Source organism: Alligator sinensis, unplaced genomic scaffold, assembly GCF_000455745.1.
Source record: "Alligator sinensis unplaced genomic scaffold, ASM45574v1 scaffold1197_1, whole genome shotgun sequence".
NCBI lineage: Eukaryota > Metazoa > Chordata > Crocodylia > Alligatoridae > Alligator > Alligator sinensis.
In genome coordinates, this window is record NW_005842652.1 from 119,464 (window position 1) to 125,639 (window position 6,176).

Sequence of the window (6,176 nt, forward strand, 5' to 3'; positions counted from 1 at the left end):
GCTGGGCTGGCCTTGCCAGCTTCCCCTGAGTCCTACTGTCCCTGGCTCCTGTCATCTTTGACAGGCAGCCAGGAGCAGATAAATATAAATTTTCTAAATATTTTAAGGGCCCAGTGGGCCAGATAATGTCCTGGTGGGCCAAATAAAATGTCCTGGTGGGCCAAATCTTGCCCACCCCTGCCTTAATTTTGCCCACCCCGCCTTAATCCCTGCAATCTAAAGTTTGCCTCAGAATTTTTTATGTTTTAGAACTGCCTTAGGTTTTGAACATTGGTCAAAATTTCAAATGCAGCCTCATCCACTATTTAAAAATTCCAGAATTATCTTGAGTATATTTTCTCTTTTTAAAATGAGTGGAAGTTAGATAAGTTAAAATCCATCAATGCTCTCTAATTAGCTGTGCAGTCCAAAACTAATTATAGAGTGCAGAGGAGTGATAGCTAAGGCAACTGCTAAGTTAGTTGAAGTAATTAGATGTTTGTTTGTTTTAAACAATTGTCAGGTCAATTTTCCTCCAAAAAACACAGGTGACCTTTTTATTTGTTCCACTGCAGCAGGAAGACATGATGTCTGTTATACTAACTAAAAAGCTTGAAAAGGAATTGAAGATGTTTCTGTGTAAAGCAAATGCTTTCTCATCAGTAGACTTAATATTCATTCCCATTGATTTTAAGAGTTGTGTACTAAATAATTCTATTGAATAGTATTATCCATTGTGTTATTTAGTATTGTAAAGATTTTTTGTCTCTTATGGAAGGTGCCAAAAGTGTAAAGATAAGGAATGTCTGTTATGTTTCACTCTGAGATTTTACATTCCACAGATAATTAGCAGTACTGATAGGAATGACTGTGCACTTCACATACTCACTCTGTGTTTGATTCTATAGAAGGGAAACAAGCCATTCACATTTTGGCACATTTACATTCATTTTCAACACAACAGATGGAAATTCTAATAAATAATAGCAAAGCATTTTAAATTGGGGAGGAGGTGGAATATCATGGGTTTTTGCAAAGAATAAAAAGATACTTCATATGTGCTTTGATTTCCTTTCATGTTTTTAAACAAAGGGTGTATATTTATCCTATAGACAGATATTTAAAAAAGAAATAGAAAGAAATGAAAACAGTCACCATCTCCCTGGTTAATACAGGGTTTCAATTTGCCATGGTCATTAGGACTGGTTATATTTAACTTATTCCCCAGGCTTTGCCACCTGGGGCTTACATTCCGCTCCCTGGGCTGCTCTGCTTGCTATGTGAGAATCCTGACAGCAAGATGAATGAATGCAAGCCCTACCGCACTTCAAAATCATCTGATGTTGCAGAATATGCTCTCACCAAGGTGGAACAACATTCCTGACAGCCACTTGGGTGACTGGACATTGGGCAAGTGTTTCAGGGCTGGGGCTGGAGGTGCCTCTCAGAAAATAAATAATAAATTCTGAAACCTGTCATGCACAAAAAGCCCTGTCCTTGCTTGATACTTGCAATGCAAACAAGTAACACATGTTTACATTTATGAAGCTGACAGGAGTTTCCACTATGGGTGCACTGATAAAGGTTTTCTTCGCTGATGCCAATGGGCGAGGGCATTTATACACTTACGTTTTCATCCCACGACACACCGGAGATCCCTGCTTCAGAGCAAACTTGTTTAATCGAGTCTGCTTTGCACGCAAGCTAATGCACACTGCACTGTGCCACATGCACTTGTATAAGTGGCAAAATGCACGTCATTGCACAGAAAATGGCAGCAGTATGCTATTGAACTAAAGCACCTTCTATGTGTCTTAGTTTAAAGGCATGCTACTGCCATTTTCTCAGTGCTGACGTGCATTTCACTGCTTATACCACTCCAAGTGATGCAGTGACAGAAGCTTTTCAAAGCACCCAGTGCTGCAGCAATTGCATGTGTAAAATTGCCTTCTTAGCCAACCATATCAGCTGATGCTGATCCGATAACCAATTTAAGTACTAACCTAAATAAACCTTTCTTTTTTTTTAAGCATGCTCCAGCAGCCTCCTGTGTCACATGTATCAGAGTCCCAGCACTTAAAAATGGTGGCAGAGGTGCTTGAACTAAAGCTCATCAAATGCTTATGTGATGAGCTTTAGTTCAAGCACCACCACCACCATTTTTAAGCACAGAGATGCTTTTAAGCAGAGTCGAGTAGGGTGAGAGTGGATGCGGGCTACTCACTGTGGGCTTGGGACTCGGCTCTGCTGCCTTTGCTCCAGGACCCCTGCACCAGCTGCATACCTCCTGCCCATCCAGCAGTGGGGGGCCCAACTGGCCACCCCCACTACTGCTGGGTGAGCAGGGGACACATGGCCAGTGCAGGGCTCCCGAGGGGAAGACAGCAGAGTGAAGAGCCCCTAGCCCACAGCAAGCAGCCTGCATCCACCATGGACACAAACATGGGAGGGGGGCACGTCCCCCCCATGCCTTCCCTGAGGGGTGCATGCAGTGGTGAGAAGATGCCCTCCCCATGCCCTCTGGATGAGCCACCCATGGCTCTTTCCAACTCACCGCCCCAGCCCCCATGCACTACCTTGGGTGGGCAGAGCCTCCAGCCCCAGCCTCTACCCCTGCCCCACTCTCTCCCTCACTGTGGGGGTGTCATTCTGGTCCCCCCCACACACATGCCCCTTCCCTCCCCCATGTCCCTTCCCCTCCATAGACTTACCTGCAGGGAGCTGCTCTCCATGCTGCCTGACTGTATTCCTGGCCACATGCATGTGTGTGGAAACGCACATGCACATAGTGCCCCCTAAGTCTCTCTCCCAGCATCCCCAAGCAGGATCTCTTGCAGGCTAGAATGCTGCCTGCTTGCAAGGGGAAAACTACCATTTCCCAAGGGAACCCAGGCATCCAGGAGCCCTGGTCCTGTGGGAGAGAGGGAACCCAGGTGTCCAGGGCCCTGGCCAGAAGACCTAATTATTGGTCAACGTTATCGTCTATAACGGTCAACAAAAACCAATAACCAATAGTGCCATTTCCCCTTTTATTGGTACCAATCTAATAAGCAACCAATATATCCGTGCACCTCTAGTTTCTACTATTAAGGGCTATATTTTCTTTGACCTCGTATGTGAGCTAAGTAATGGCAGAAGTGCAAGGATCCTCCCCATCCTTTTCCCAAAAGCCAAGTAATCCAGCTGGGAAGCATTAACAGTTCACCACTAACTAGTCAAAAAACAGGATAGGCCAAACTAAAGCAATAGCTCTATCTGTCTTGGCACTGAAGGAAGAACATGGTACACCCATTCCAAATGGAACAGAGAACGTACTTGTAGCAGGCTTAACTTTCAGAGCTTGGGTTGAACCTCAGGCTTGAGATCCTGCTGTTTTGATTGGTGGAGCCCATCCACCAATCAGGAGGCAGCAAAAGAAATAACATCACACTCCTTTCCTGAGGGGAGAGGGAGAAGAGCTCCCCCAGACCTGATTGTAGACTGCAAACTGTCAGGTCTGGAAGACTTCAGGAGCAGAGCCCTGGAGCATATAAAAGGAGCTGCATGCCCAGCATGAGGGGCAGAATGTGTCAGGGACAGAGAAGAGAGAAGAGCAGGGCTTAGAAGAGCAGAGGAGAGCTGCTCAGCAGGGCAAAGCAGTAGCCAAGGAAGAGCCCCTGAAGACTTCTATCAGCAGGGAGCATGGCATGGCTCCAGCGGTTAGGCTCTCAGTGTGCAGCACAGTGCACGGCATCCAGACCCTGGCAGCTACGTGAGATGGCTCGGGTCTGCAACCTCTGGTGTGCAGCCAGAGACATGGTCCACAGGCCAGTGCATGGAGCAGGATCTTTGGAGCCCCTAGGGAGGCTCAGGTCCTCAACCCCCAGACCAAGGCTGGGAGCTCAGTGCAGGAGGCGCTGCATGAAGGGTGAGACACCCTGGGAGCCGCTTGAGGTGGCTCGGGTCTACAGCTGCTGACACGGGGCAGCAGCTCAATGCAGACGACACTGCTCAGAGGGTCTGGGAACAGACCGGGCCCCAGTGCTGCACAAAGCTGTCCAGGCCTCCAACCCCTACCACAAGGCGAAGCGCCCACTACACACAGTGGTGCATGTGGCCCTAAGCCAGGACAGCGGCAGCAAAGTCAGGCATCAGGAAAACCCAGCGGGGAACAGAGCTTGACCTGGAGAACAAAAGGCAACCTGCCGGGACTGTGGAGTAGTAAGTTAGCCTGAAGAGAGGGTCCCCACAGGGGAGGGACCCCCGAGGGTTGCGAAGGGGCACCACGTGTGCCGTTCCTGGGTAATAGCGGGGGAGCTTAGGAGACTTTGGGGTCTTCCTCTCCTTTTTCTTTCCCCAACCTCCTTTCCTGTAGTGGTACCTTGGGAGTGGGGCCCCTGCCCTGAAGGGCACCCAGGTAGTCTAAGGACTGCTGATTATATTTGTGGACTGCGCCTTACAGTTCATATGAATAATTTGAAGTAATCGTTTGTATATGAATAGAGTTATAAGGTTACCCAATCAATATCCTTTGGTCCGGTTTGTTCTATTGCTCATCTGTATTTTAAATGATAACTAGGTGTGTGTGTGTATATATTATAGGGTTTATTGTTTTGTAAATTTGTACATATATATGTAATCTATGTCCTTACCCTTTAATGGTTTTGTTGTAACAATAAATCTGTATATAGATAAGCAACTGATTGATTGGACCTGACGCTATAGGGGACACAGGTGACCGCTAGGCTGTTGCGTCCCTCTGCAGTGCACTACCCTGCCAATAATTCCCTCAATTGGAGAGGGAAGTACAAACCTGTGTACACCCGGGCTACACACTCATAATGCATGCTCGTAGGGAAGACCCAGTGGAGTTTTGAACAAACTCTGGGGATTACTGGGATCTCCTGATGAAGTTTGACCCTGCGCAAAAACTAAAATCTGCTTATCTATTAAAATTTCTGCCCTGCTTCCAGGGTATTCTCAGGGAGGGAAGTTCTCAAGTAAGCATTGCTCACCTGCTTCTGATCAGATGCCCAGGAATGAGGCAGTAAACTTGCTACAAGGTCAACTGCCTATGGCCAAGCCCAAGATCTCTGTCTCCAATAGGCCTAAGCATAGCCACAAGTGAATGCCATCAGAGTGGCTTCACCAGTGTATTCCTGGGTATGTCTGAGTGGAAGCAATGTGGGCAAGGCAAGCTCCAGACCACTCATTTCCTGGAACACCAGGGACACAGGATAAACACACCCTTAATGGACAGTCAACATTTGAGGCTAGAGCTCCCCTCCAATAAAAAATACCAATAACTATTTTTCAAAATGATCAGAAAAAGAAGTTACCTAACTCTACTTGTGCTATGAAGTTCCCCTGAAATGGCAAGAGCAGGTACATATCTTGTCAGATGAAACCAGCCAGTGCTCCTGAGCCTCTTCAGATGGGTAATCAGCAGGGAGCTGTCTGACTACCTGCATACATCCAGAGTTCACAGCTAAATCAGATCTCCATGTGCAAAATCCACTTCCCAGGGAAGGCCAAGCTGATGATTTGTGTCACTTTCTGAAGGTCTTTCTACTCAGAAACTGATAACTTGCTTACATTACACCACAGAATGTTTTCTCTAAGTCATGGCCAGCTATGGGGATTGTTTTAAACACTTTTGTTTGCTATTTAAGTATTATAGACTAAGTGACAAATTAAAACATTTATTCTAAATGATTGTTCCACAACAAAGAGTTTTAACAAAACAGGTTTCAGCATGATATTCTATATTCACTTCTCAGATTCATAGATTCATAGATGTTAGGGTTGGAAGGGACCTCAATAGATCATCGAGTCCGACCCCCTGCATAAGCACGAAAGAGTGCTGGGGCTAGATGACCCCAGGTAGATACTCATCTAACCTCCTCTTCAAGACCCCCAGGGTAGGGGAGAGCACCACCTCCCTTGGGAGCCCGTTCCAGACCTTGGCCACTCGAACTGTGAAGAAGTTCTTCCTAATGTCCAATCTAAATCTACTCTCTGCTAGCTTGTGGCCATTATTTCTTGTAACCCCCGGGGGCGCCTTGGTGAATAAATACTCACCAATTCCCTTCTATGCCCCCGTGATGAACTTATAGGCAGCCACAAGGTCGCCTCTCAACCTTCTCCTGCGGAGGCTGAATAGATCCAGTTTCTCTAGTCTCTCCTCGTAAGGCTTGGTCTGTAGGCCCTTAACCATA